This window comes from Symphodus melops, assembly GCF_947650265.1.
Source record: "Symphodus melops genome assembly, chromosome: 20".
NCBI lineage: Eukaryota > Metazoa > Chordata > Actinopteri > Labriformes > Labridae > Symphodus > Symphodus melops.
In genome coordinates this window covers 18471048-18484709 of record NC_136710.1, presented here as the reverse complement: position 1 = coordinate 18484709, position 13662 = coordinate 18471048, and the positions used below count along the sequence as shown (strand labels likewise).

The window sequence follows — 13662 nt, the reverse complement described above, 5'->3', positions numbered from 1 at the left end:
CAGAGAAAACATCTTTAACACAACATTGTACAATTATATATCACATGTGGATTACACAGCATCGAGACACAGTTCATGGTTGTTTCAAGGAAGACATTTTCGGTTCCCTTTGCACACAAAGAGTTCATGATTAGAAAATCACCACCTCCCAAATCAGACAACAGCGTGTCATAACTCCACTCTGAATCCTCTTCTCCTCCTTCAACCGTAGTGAAAGGGATTAAGTGAAGCTGTCAGCACTCAGGTTTCTCCGTTCCCCCCCACACACATTAATTGAGCACTTCTCAGTGGCACTTGGCAATTAGCATCACTTCATCAGCATGTCAAAGAAGTTTCATTGCCGCTGTGCAAACTTATTATCCCTCACTTCACTTTAATCAACCTCAGGGTCATGTTGCGAACATCCCTGACACCGCCAATGGGGATGGGGGCTCGAAATTAGGGAAGATGAGAGCTGATGTTTGCCGGGCTGGGGGTTTGATCAGGTCGAAGTTGGGGGCGAAGTCAAAGGCTTAATTAAGACTTATTGTCCAAGTCAAAAGGCAATCTTTACAGATTATAGGCTAAAAGTCAGAGAGCTATAACTGGTACAAAAATGGCAAAAAAAAATCAGGATCAGGGAATCCCCAGGCGTCCTTGAGTGGGGGATGAACTTCTGCGGGCGTTCCCAAAAAATTAGGAACATGCTATTTTTACATGAAAATGAAATGAGAGCAATCCATCTTAAGTTACCTCATTACATGGAATTCCTACAAAGAAGGGAATTTATTTAACTTACATAGAATTACAAAACTGAGAAATAAAGCCATTTGTGCAGGTCCGCCATTTAGTTCTCGCTAGCAAAGGAGTGATGCCTCCCGAGAAAACTCGCGTTCTGATACAGCTAGTTTCCACAGGATCACAAACCTCGTCTGGTGCTTGATTCATGTTATATTTGAACCAAAGCAAAGCACAGATGTTTCATTTAGAGCACAGGGGGAGTGTTTGAAAAGGTGGAAAAAGGGGGATAATACGTCCTCTTTAAGTAGAACTATTTGCACATGTTCAGTACAAAATCAGCAAAGAGACAAATGGGACCACTTGGTCCACGGGGGGCGCCAAACACAACACAAACCAAACCTTTCTCACAGGAGCTTTGACACAACAGTCTTCCTGTGAAGTGAACCTTAATTTAATATTGTCAGGTGGTCCAGCACCGTTGGTAGCATGAAGCAAGTCCAGACGATGTAGTTCGATTACACTGCAAACATTACAGCCTGTATCACAGCTGCCGTTAGACGCCAAACAAATGACAAATCTTGTCTTGGCTTCAACTACCAGTATACCCCTTTAAAATCTCTGCTTACTTAATGCAGAAAAAATAAGCTTCCTGGAGTGAGCTAAAATCAACAGACTTGCTTTGAAATTGTTTTTTTGTTGTTTGAAATTGCATCTCAGATTTTCACCAAAATCCACGCTGGTGAAAAAAATTCAGCCTCTGACAAAACAGTGTGTGATCATGACAGAAATGGATGAGAGAGCCCGAGGAAAAAGTCGATGAACTTCCCAGCAAAGAATCCAGCGGTTTACTGAAGGAGAGTTCGGGACCGACATCGAAACAGTAAACAGGAGCTCTCAAGTAAAGCCTAACTAGTGTACTTTGTTCGCCTCCCCCCTTTTCTCTGTGCTGCTGCAGTGATCCAAAATAGACCACCTCTCAGCTCTGCAGTACCTACTTCCACTCCCCAGGGGTCTCTCTACCCACGCCTGCCTGCCTGCCTGCACGCCTGACTGCCTGCGCAATAATGTCTCACACATGCTGAGGAGGAGCGATTGTGTGCGTGTGCGTAGTGTATACAAGCAAACATGTTTATTTGAGTATTGTAAAGGAAGGGGAGCACATCCGAAAAGATGGTTAGAGCTAAACGAAGAGAAAAAAGACAGGAGGAATGAATGATGGCTGGCAGAACTGATCTAGAAGCATATAGCAGGATGAGCATGGAAGAGTAGGTGGTTCCAATGTACGTTATGAGTCAGTGTCATTCATATGCAGCACCTGTAGCTCTCTGTGTGCGCTAAGGGCTGACTCACAGCAGCAGGAAACGACAGACGAGGCGGTTAAATTGTGTGTTGTTTTGATCTTTCTATAATATATAATTGCTGGTAATGATGCTTTTTATTGCCTGCAATAATTCCTCAATTAACCCTGCAGGAGGTCGGAAAAAATTTGAAAAGGTGCAGCTTTTTTTTTTCCAGAGCGACTTGGAACCGTCTGTCGTGGAGCAAACTGTTCTAAATTAAGAGCATTTCATGTTAGCGGCACCAATTACATGCATGTGTTCCCACTGCACTTAAGATTGCGACTCTGCCTCCTGGAGAGGCGGTGTAGCAATTACAGTGCACCTCTCACACACACACACACACAGCCCCATTTTAGTGAAGTGACATAGGCACTCTGCAGCATCTCTAAATCTCTAAATTAAGGAAGGAGGCAGAGATGCTGTCGCTAGCACAGGGAGAGGAGAGGAGAAGTTGGCAGGGAAAAAAAAAAAGTGAGTGAGGGGTGTGGTGGTTGGTGAGAAAAATAACACAGTGAAAGAGAAATAGTGGGAGGCAGCGGTCCTTAGTGAGATGAATCAATGCAGCGTGATCTTCTCCTGCTGCTGCAGCTGCTTTCTCGTCCCTAAATCCTGACTAAACCTCCTCCTTCTTCCTGCTTTCTTGTCTTAATCACAGCGAGGCAGCCACTTCTGGTGACTTTCATCCTGCGAGGGCTCCATTTTATCATCAGAATATTTGTCATAACAAGAAGCAACTTGATTGATGTCCCTCTGGTGGCAGCTCTTAGACACTGCAGCCTCTCGAACGGTTCCACCCTCCTGCCTTCCTCTATGCGCTGTTTCCCTCCTTTTTCCCCCGCCTCCATCACTCTTTTCTAATCCCTTTTCCTCGACTTACTCACTTATTCATTCCCTCCTTGCTTGCTCCTTTCCATCTTCTCTGCATGTCCTTCTCGTATTCTCAAACCATCCTTCATCCTTACTTCTTTCTGTCCTTTTTCTCACCTTCCTGCCAAAGTCCATTTCTGTACCCAATTCTGCATCCTCTCACCTTCACTCCCTCTGAATCCAAACTCCCCCTTCCCCATCATTTCTTCTTTTAACTTTTGCACCCTCGTCCCTCCCTCCACTTCACGTCACTCTCCCCCCTTCAATCCTCCAGAACATCTCTCATTTCTTCCTTCTTTCTTCGTATATTTAAATTGTTTTATTTCTAATTTGTATTTTTTTTTCCATGTGACAAATTGGCCTCACACGCTCCCTAAAATCCCTCTTATTGTTTTGTCAACCTGCCCTCCATGCTGCCCTACTTTCTTTATTAATTGCCCTGTCCCAGTGACTGTATTACGAGGAGATTAAATGTGGCACAGGCACATAATCTGACTAAGTGTGTAGTGTGTACAGTAATAAATGACAAGAAGGAAGTGTGTGTGTGTGTGTGTGTGTGTGTGTGTGTGTGTGTGTTATCCTGTCTCTGGCAAACACCGCTGAGTAAAAACATCCTCATCAACAACCAAGAACAAGAAGAAACAATATAAAAAAAAAGTATCTCATTAAAACAAAACGATGGACATGGAGGAGAAAACAGGGAAACAAGGGGTGATAATATTTGTCGAACAACATGAAAATATTCCCTCAAACTTTTGCTGGATTGGATTTTTTTCACCTTCATGACAGAAAATCTAAATTCCACTGCGTCCTTCTTGTTTGTTTGCGTCTCTTTCTTTCCAATCCTAAGAGAAATAAGTCATTCTGAGTGAACCTCTGAAACTTTCCCCCCTTCTCTCTCCTCCCCACCAACTCAAAACCTGCTCTGCATGAGAATGGGGGGGGGGGATAGATTTAAACAGCTGGGCCCTTGTCTTCTCTCTCGCCGCCATTTTCGCACAAGCTCCGTTTCCGAGACTATTCCCGTCACTTGATGTGAAAGGCGGTGAAACAAAGCTATCGGACCTGGTGCAAAAGGAAATCTGATATACAGGGAAGGAAAAATGAACCAAATAGTAGCTAAGGAGCTGAGACAGACACTTCCTAAATAAAATCTTACTGATGGACACGAGGGGCGTCAGTAATTTACGGCGCTGTCTAACCTTTGTTAAAGGAGGTCGCAGAATTCAGCCGTTCACACCTCTCAGTATTAACTGCAATGAAAGCTCCCCCAAACTACAACCTCGACTTTTTTCTGTTTTCGAGAGAGTGGCGGCACCCTTATCAAAACCTGACTATGGATATAGTGGAAATGATTTGAACACTGTCATCAGACATTTAGGTTTGTTTTTTTATAGGAGCCAGAATGCAGTGTGGAGGAATAATGGCGTGCAGAGAAGCTAGAAGCCGCTGCAGCTGAGGGTGAAGCGATATAGCGTGTTCCCACGCGAAGCTCGATCCAAAGGCAAGAGGACGAGGGGTGAAACTTTTTCAAGATCTTCAACCAGTCCGGGTGCCTTCAGCTCAAGCTTCAAATCATTTTAAAGCTTCCCATTTGACGAGGAAGCATGCAGACGATGGATACTGAACATGTAGAGAGACGCACTGTAGGGACTACTGTGGTTTAAAAAAAACATCATCAATAACTTATAGCTAGCGTCGCTTCGGTATTCAGCCTCTCTTCCTTCGTAACATTCACATTTGAGAATCAGGGATATCATCAGAGAGGTGTTTAGACCCCCCCACACACTCTTTTGTCCCTATCCTTCCTCTACACAAGGTGCAGGAACCCAGCAGTCTGTGTATGTAAACATCAGAGGCTGGTGCACACTTGTCCACACTGATCATGAGTATATTTCCAGCCAGCCCGCCTGCGGCTCTGCACCCCCGCGAGGCTCACAACGTCCACTCTGAAACACTGGCGTTGTCTCCTATGTGTTCGCCAGACGCCCGCCTATCCCCCCGATGTACAGCGCCCGGGGCGTCGGCTGGATGAACAGCCATGATGGGATGTGTCCTGGGCAGGTTTCACAGCTGCTGTGCTGGGGGCAGGGCAAGGGCACGCTGCCTGACCGGCACCGCCGGGAGACACAAAGCAAGGTGGAGGACGAGCAGGAGACCTGTGCGGCATGCTCCGAGTGCAGAGTGTCCTTTTTCTCTGTGTCCTAGTCTCCTCGTAATCCAGCATATGAAACGCACGCTGTTCAGCCCTCGCTCTCTCTGTCTCCTTCTGTATCAGCCCATATGTGCATGTCGGCGTGAGCACGTGCGAGCGTGTGCAGAGACTCTCCCAGGAGCCAACTGTATATCATGTAGCTCTGCGGGCAGCCAGATGCCCTTGTACAGGACACCCACATCAGAAATCCATCCACAAGAATGGAGATTACATCGGAGACGATTGGCTCGCGGCCATCTCTCTCCGCTCACAGGAACCTCTCCCTGTCAGACGAGCCTCATTCCGTTTTTTATGAGGTAACTTTAGATGGATTGCTCTCATATCCGCTGGGTGTGTTGGAGCAGATGGGGAGAATGAACCACTGCCCCGTGCACTGGAACCCTGCACTACTGGGTTCATATTTGAAGAATATCTGCTTCTCATCAAGCTCTGGTCTTGATGGTCGGAAAATGTCACATTACCTGAAGACGAGCGATAAATCTTCCAGTGCAATAAATAGTGCGGGACCCCCCCCCCAAGGAGGCACGTGAGGGGAAACGACTCGAAATGCTTCGCTTCGGTTTACGATTTAAGAAAGGCGGGAAATCAAATTTGGCCCCATTATCTTTCCACAGCTCAACACAGACTGAAAAACGTGTTTTCTCTCTGAAGAAGAAAGGTGTGCTTACCTTGACTTCATGACACTCAAAAAAAGAATCTACAAATCAAGGCGACAGGTAGAAATTTCCTGCCCTCTTGTGCGCACCGAATCGACCCACTTTCTGCCACGCTGATGTTTCCTGTCATCACCTGCACAGAGAGCTATGAGGAGAGGGCATCAGCTCGTGTCTCCTTTCTCTCCTTCATGCTTTCATTGTTGGCAGGCTCGCTTATTGTAATCGTGTTTTCACATGTCTGACTTAATAATCCAACAGCTGCAGCTGATGCAGGACGCTGAGAGCACATTACACCCGTCCTGATGTTAACATCGTACTCCATGCCAGACGTGCTCGTCTGTTATGAGGCATTCAGACCCCTCAGGTTGACTCCAAGTTCCCAGAAGCAGAGCCAAGCAGGGTGAGGCAGCCTTTCATTTCTACACTTCTCAGGTATGGAACAAGTCACCTGTGAACCTGAGGCCCTCTGTTTCACCTGTTTGCTCTTTTCAAACAGGTCTTCACACATTTGTGTTGACTGCTGCCTCCCTTTGAGTTTAATCTACTTAAAGTGAAATATTTTAGGTTACTGAAGTCCTGTTGTTGTTTTCCAAAGCCCTCTTTGTTTCTCTTATATTTCTTTTCATCACTATTTACTGAATATTTTGAAAGTTAATTTGTGTCAGTTTGGATTAACGTCATATCACGTTTCGCTTTTTGGTTATTCCGTTCCCTTGTTTAGCGAGTGGGCAGAATCAGAGATCAGGGAGTGGCGTGTGAATAAGGAGCCACAGGTCGGACTGCAGCCTCTCTACATGGAGCACACACACCAACCACTACGCCGTCAGCGCCCCATGTTGTATCACTTTTAATGAGCCTTAATGTTGTTAATGTTCTTCTTTGAAATCTGTCATTACTTTGAACAGCTCTATGTTTGAACTGGTGCTTACAGTTACAAAAAAAAGGATGGTTGGCACGTTGTGTTCCTTCATGATTTCTCTTCCCACCGCACGCCTTTGTTCTTCTGTTAATGCCCCGCCCACAGCTCGTGTTGGACAACATTTGGAACAGAAGTGATCCCACTCTCTCATCTTGCTCGTTTTTTAATCTTTGTATCTCTGCAACAATCCTAGAAGGCGCTCGTATTTATTTCTGTCACTCTCTCCTGTCGTTATGAACAGCATCCTCGCCACCTTTCCTCTCAGCCACGGTGGGTTTGTGTGCACTTGGCTGTCAGAGGCACAGAAACCCCCCCCCCCCCCCTCCCCCCCCAACGTGGAAATCAAAGTTGTCACTTCTCTAATTATCTAAAGCAATCTTTCCCCCCTCCTGCCCCCCCCCCAACCTCTCCCCATTGTGATTTTATTTCACTGGTTCTCTGTCTCTCCATCATCGCGCAGCCACAGGCCAATAATTGGTGATGCCTTCAAACTGTGCAAGATCCAATCAGAGGGAGCCACAGAGCAGCAGAGGCCCAATAAGAACCCGCAGAGAGACAGGATACTGTCACAGGTGACAAGTGACGGAGCTGCATGCCCTCAATTAACTGTCTTACTTTTTTTTTGCAGGACTTTCTCGATATACAGCAGAAAAAAAAGAGTAAAAGTAAAATGTCCAACTTTTTCAAAACTGACTGGTGCGTCTCATCGGATTAATCTATCAGAAGCAGAATTTAAGATTAGCAATTTATGACCAGAAAACGAGTGAATGCGAGAATGCAACATGTGGACACAGCCACAGTCGGCCATCTTGTTTCTGTTGACTGTTTAAAACTGTAAAACTGGCAGACAGAGGCCTTGCTGCTTCTTTTCTAGTTTCTAGTTTTCCGGTTGCCATGGTAATGACTTGTCAATCACAGGTTGCCACACCCTGATTAGGGTGTGAGTAAAAAGGCGGGTCCACGATTTACCAAAAGGACATCAGCTATATTGCAGAAAAGTCACATCTAGAGAAAGTGAACTCCTTGGAGAAATGTTTGATTTGCAAATTTATAACTGACAACTTATTTTCTCGAACCCTTTCATATCATCTGACACATTTTTGCAAGCATCCCGTCCACTTCTGAAAATTTCCCTGGATACGCAGACCAGCCTTGTGACGTCACTTTTCCCAACAGCTTTTCTTGTCAGGTGATAATCCTGCGTCTAAAGAGAACGACGGTACACTGCCAAGCCAATAAACCTCATGGAGTGCTGATCTGATTGAAAAGACGCCTCAATTAAAAGACGACCAGTGGATGATGGTTAGTGCTACTCACAGGCCGTGGTACCTGTAATGAGCTGGTTTGCACACTCCACCTGTTGAGACTAAAAGAGCTGCACAGCTGCATAAAAAACCTGCCCGCCGTGGACTTTGCTTAAGGCTTCTGAAAATCGTCACGCAGGAAGACATCGTGCACACCAATAAGACTTCTATGACTGATTTTACAGCACTTAAATGTTTGCCTTGATTACACAGCATGCTCTTGCTTTCGGCAGGTGATTACTGGGATGATTTTGGAGAATATTCTGTCAGAGATGGGTGCCGTCACTACTGCTACAGTAAAAGCACTTAAAGCTCAGCCAGTAGAGATGCTCCTTCGGAGCAACAGGCGAGTAAAGATGGCTTCCTGGAAATTCCTGACACAAGGCGACACCGTGTCCTGCGTTTCACCCTGCACCCTCCTCCATCGTCTTCTGCTCGGTGGATCATTAAGTCACACAGGACTGCTTTGATACTCCTCGCCTGGAGGTCCGAGTTAGTGAAGTGAAATCTGGTCGACGCTCAGCTTAAGTCCACACGCCTCCAACTATTTTTCCGACTGTTTTCTTGTAGAGAGTGCTCCCCTCCTCTGCTGTCCAAACCCCGCTGCTCGCCCCTGCTCTCCCCATTTTAACTGGCACCGCTGAGTGCTCTCATATAGTTTTTTTTTTTTTGCCAAAGGGAACATTGGAAGCAAAACTTCTCTCCCCTTCCTCACTCTGTGTCTTTTATCTCCTGCGCTTATTCACGCTTGGTTTTCTTTTCCCTCGAAGTGTGGAGGTCGCAAAGACAAAGATGGATATCGGGAAACGACGGCGACATAAAGGAGATGATTAAACAGGGCAGGAAGGAAGGAAGGAAGGAAGGAGGAAGGAAGGAGCGCAGCCGAGAGAGCTTTGCTGACCCCTTTTCTTCGACCATTTATCCGAGGAGTAAGAACATCTTAACAGCTCAGTGCGAGGAGCAGGAGATGACCTCGTCGGCACAAAGAGTGTCTCTCCTCTGTCTCCCTTTTTTCCTCTCTCTAATGGTCAGCCTTCACGCTGAACAGATCCCCTAAACGCCTCACAGAATCAGACCGCCAATGACAAAAGCACTCTCTTTGTACTTTCTCCATCTTCTTTTTCTCGTCCTTGATTTATGATGTGTGTTAAGTGGAGTGTTGGTCTACTCACTCTTGTCGTGTTTGAGTGCAATTCAAGTAGCATCAGTAATTTTGTTAGCAAGTGGCAAGTATGTTTATCATGAATTTATTCCTGCGGGGTGCACAATGCTACATTGTGTGTGTGTGTGTGTGTGTGTGTGTGTGTGTCTGCACATGCTGCATTTGTAATATTCCAGCTATGTGTAATCTTCCTGGCTGTGATGCAATCCAATTTGTGAAGTGCTTATTATTCAGTAACATGCAAAGCCTCATCCATCACTGCAGTGACAGCAGCTAGCTTCCAGCATGCACACTGGATTCACTCTCCTCCTTCATTCTACTGCGTCTCGCCCCCCCCCCCCCCCCCCCCCCCCCCCCCCCCCCCCTGTCACTCCATCATTTTTCAGCCGAGCGTCCCGAGCACTTTGCAGTGGAGTACTATTGCTTTTCCTCTCTCCTGTCTCCCCTGCAGTCAACCTCTCCATCCATGCATTACCACCCCACCCATCACCGCTCTCTCCGTCTAATTCTTCTCCACAGTCGGAAAGTAAAGCAAAAATGACAGCTTTATAGCAGATCTACTGCCTGTAAATAGTGCTAAGAGAGAGACAGAAACAGTGAGTGTTGGAGGATGATGGAGGAGCAGTGTGCGATCTCATTGGTCATAATGACACAGTTATGAGGCGGCAAAGTATGGTAATCACAGCCAAATACGCGGCCATGGTGACAATATAACCGTTGTTGTAAAAAGCGTAATGATTATCCGAAGCTCAGGGGGCAACGCAATGAAGTCCAAATGCCAAGTGTGGTGTAAACCCGCAGGAAATGGATGGATTATTCCAGAAGCTCTACTATATTACTATAATCACAAAAAGCGTTAATGTGCGGTGATTTGCAGAAAGAGAAGATGATGATGGTGGTGGTGAGTGAGACAAAGCAGAGAGACACGTAGGCAGGAACTACACGACACTCACACGGGAATATTCTGGGTAAAATGTACATCAAACACACATGCATTCATTCAGATGTGAAGGACTTTACATAATACACGTAATGTGTAAGTCAACACACACACACACACACACACACACACACACACACACACACACACACACTCTCAAAGGGATTTCAGCCCTTTGGTGGCAGCTCCACCTTAAAGATGGGAATTAAAGCCACATGAAGGGCCACTGTTTCTGACCTCCCTCTCGAGTGGTGGTTCTCAAACTGCAGGGTGGGACCACCAAGAGGGACACAGAGACATGAAAAGCGGGACCTGACTCACTTATTCTGACTTCCCTCTCGAGCAGTGGTTTCTCAAACGGTGGGTTGTGACCCTCAGGGGGAACGGGTGGCGTGACAAAGAAAAGGTTTGAGAACCAGCGCTCCAGAGGGACAGATCACAAAGATCAGAGAGTGACATCGTCGAGCATGGAGACTAAAGTACCGTTTACACCAAGCGGTCCAGGTCAGATCGGTTCGGTACTGATAGTGATCCGGCCCTTAAGGGTTTCTTTTATTTACTGTGTCGTGTTCTTCTTCGTTGAACTTAAATCAATAGCGGGCTACTCTGTATTGGGCTGCGATGATGTCACACTATTTTGCGGCTATCTCCATCTAGCTTACGCTCCGCTTGTCGAATAAGGCTGCGGTTAGCTGTGGAAACGCAAGCAAGCTCAGACTTCACTGTACCAAACTGAACCAAGGCGGACTGCTTGGTGGAAACTGGCCTTAATAATAACAAAGAACTATACGGTATTGATTAATTGACTCTTATGAATAAATGCTCTTCAAATGAGCTGGTTTGCACACTACCCTGAAAATCAGTGGATAAAAATGTCCAGATACTGTCTGTGTAAATGTTCTTCTGTTAACTTTATGACCCTGACTACTTTCATCACTGTAGGCTTTATAGTCAAGCATTATGCTGCAAAATCTTTTGAGACTTTAGTTTAGCAAAATAAAGGCTAGGCTCTAAGCTATGCTGCAGCTCGCTACCTTGATCCAAAGTGGTGATGTGAAATAATGTTTTATGCTTGAAGTTTTTGGTAACAGCAGTATAAATACAGAGTGAAAAGCTAAGAAAAGTGAAGTGGCTTTTTATCATGAAATACAGGGCAAGATATCGTTTCACAGTTAGCTAAATTCAAGTTCAATTAGCCATCAAAGCTTGCAAGATCAAGTTAGTAGTTAATGCTGCAGCAGTAATTCAACAGAGCATCCGTGCTCCTGTTATCCATGAACTAAACTTTTATTTAAAAGGAGGAGAGAACTTGTTATTTCCTGCTTTATTAAATATTTTCGGAGGTTAAAAAAATATGAAATGACAGAGAAGCTGAAGAACCTTGAGGTAAAACAGAGAGTGCTTGTCTTTGGGGTTGTCTGTTAGGACTCAATAGCTTTATGAGTCATGAGAGGATTATCCCAACCGAGGTCAGTCGTCATATTCTGAGAGTACAAAAGTTCTATTGAAGCACGTCACACGCAAAATATGACCAAACTTCACTTTTTCGAAGAAGAATCTTTGAGTCCGCTAAGAGAGCTCTAACCAAGACTGTTTTTGGCTCTGTGTTTTTAAGGCTGTGATAACCTCGTAGCTCATTATTAACGGAGAAAAAAAAAATCACACCTATTCGCTAATCAGAAGTGAATTTGAAAATTCTTCATGAAAAAAATTTGCAAAGAAAATATTGAAGCCAAACAATTAGCTAAACTTCTTCTGCTAACCTCTCCCACAGCAGATGACCAGTAAATAAAGGGAATAGGGTGTGAAATGGTACTATTACAGTCCGTATGGCATCACTGCTAACATCTGCCTGTTTATCCGTGGCCAGGTTGTGTTGCTCAGTGGGACACTGGCATGTTTTTATTGAGCCGGCCTGCCATTTTGGGAATGTGTGAGGTGAGGCGGGCCATTAACTGTTGCTGCAGGAGCCACGGGGGACACCTGACACTCTGGATTAGCCGGCCTGCTGCCCCTCTGACACTTTTTGTCTGCTCTGTGTCTGTCAAATAAAAACATGACATGAAAAAAAAGATGTCATGCAAACAGATTAGACGCATGCTCTGCTGCAACATGGAATCAGAGCACAACACACACACACACACACTCCCTGAGGACCGCGAACATCACATCGTGGGGCATCAGGAGATGTGTTGCTTCGCTGTCGAGTGTGCCTGACCCGTGACGGCTATGTTTTCTGTCAACATCCTGTCTCTCCAAATCATCACCTTACAATAGCCCATCTCTTTGTGAGCCAGCTGCTGGCAAGTCCAGGCTGTATCCGAGGCCTCGTGCGGAAAGCAGAGCAAACACTTCTGGATCAAACGAACATGTCGGCCCTGATTACAGTGTGCATAAAAAACATGCCAGAAAGAGACTAAATTTTCCGTGTTTTTACGTCAGCTTTCTGGGAACTTTTAAATTTCTTAGGCCATGGGCGGCAAATGATTAATCGCACATCTAACTCTCACAAATCAGCAGAGAGGGCTTCAATCTGCGACGGCATCCTGGAGAGACCGCCTGATGTGGGTCACAACAGTCCCTGTAGGGAGGAGACTTCACAGGCAGCTTTGTTTTGTCAAAAGGAACAAGACAAATATAGCCCCTGTAACATCTTACTGATCGCTTCACTGGAGGTATCTTTTAACTTTTCATCTAAATCTGAAACCATCGACACTTTTAGATTTGGTTGTCCTCCGGGACAGATTGGCAAGGATGTTGCATAATATTTGCATTAAGAAAACAAAGTAGGTCTGATCGTGCTGTACAAAATACTGTACTTTGTAGCTTTGAGAGAATCTTAAGATTTCTCAGTCTTCATTCTTAGCCATGAGCTGTTTTCACTGACGATGCTTTCACACATACAGGAAACTTCGAAAAACTTCCTGAAATTGTATGTGTGAGCTGCATGTGTGAATGCAAACAGCTGAACATTTCATTAAGATATTACCTAAACTTCCTCCTCACATCCCTCTGGTATTTTCCTGCTGTCTTACCCCTCATTTGACTTACAGGGGAAATCGTGTGAGGGACAAGTTGAAACAAGAGACGTTTCAGGAGTGCATGTGTGAAAATAGATGTATTCAGAAAACTCCTAAAAAATATCCTGAAATATGAGCAACGTGTGTGAACAAAACAGCCAAATTTGTTGCCGAGACTTTTTCCTGCAAACCCCCGACTGAATGTCCCCTCACTCTTCTGACAGAGACAACTTACTGCTTCGAAAGGCCAAGTGTGCAACAAGCAATGTTCAGGATTGCATGTCTGAAAACAGCAAAAAAAATGTTTTTACACATGCACAATACTCCTGAAAATGTCTGGAAAATGCCTGCCAATGCTTTATCCAGAATGTATGCAGCCAGTCGAGTGGCTGATGTTAGAACACAGTAGGTAAAAATCAGTGACTGAGCTGTTGAGGGAATTGTGAAAATCCTGTGACCGGCACCTAACTGCTGTGATCTCTGTGAATGTTATTAATCAGCTTCATTATTTTTTCTGTC

General features: G+C 45.3%; 1 protein-coding gene across 8 annotated transcripts in view; it reads right to left on the bottom strand.

The window, feature by feature from the left end:
• The window catches only part of nrxn2b (neurexin 2b), a 730611-nt gene that overhangs the window by 34710 nt on the left and 682239 nt on the right, over positions 1–13662 (bottom strand). The gene's annotated exons all lie outside the window — the stretch shown is intronic.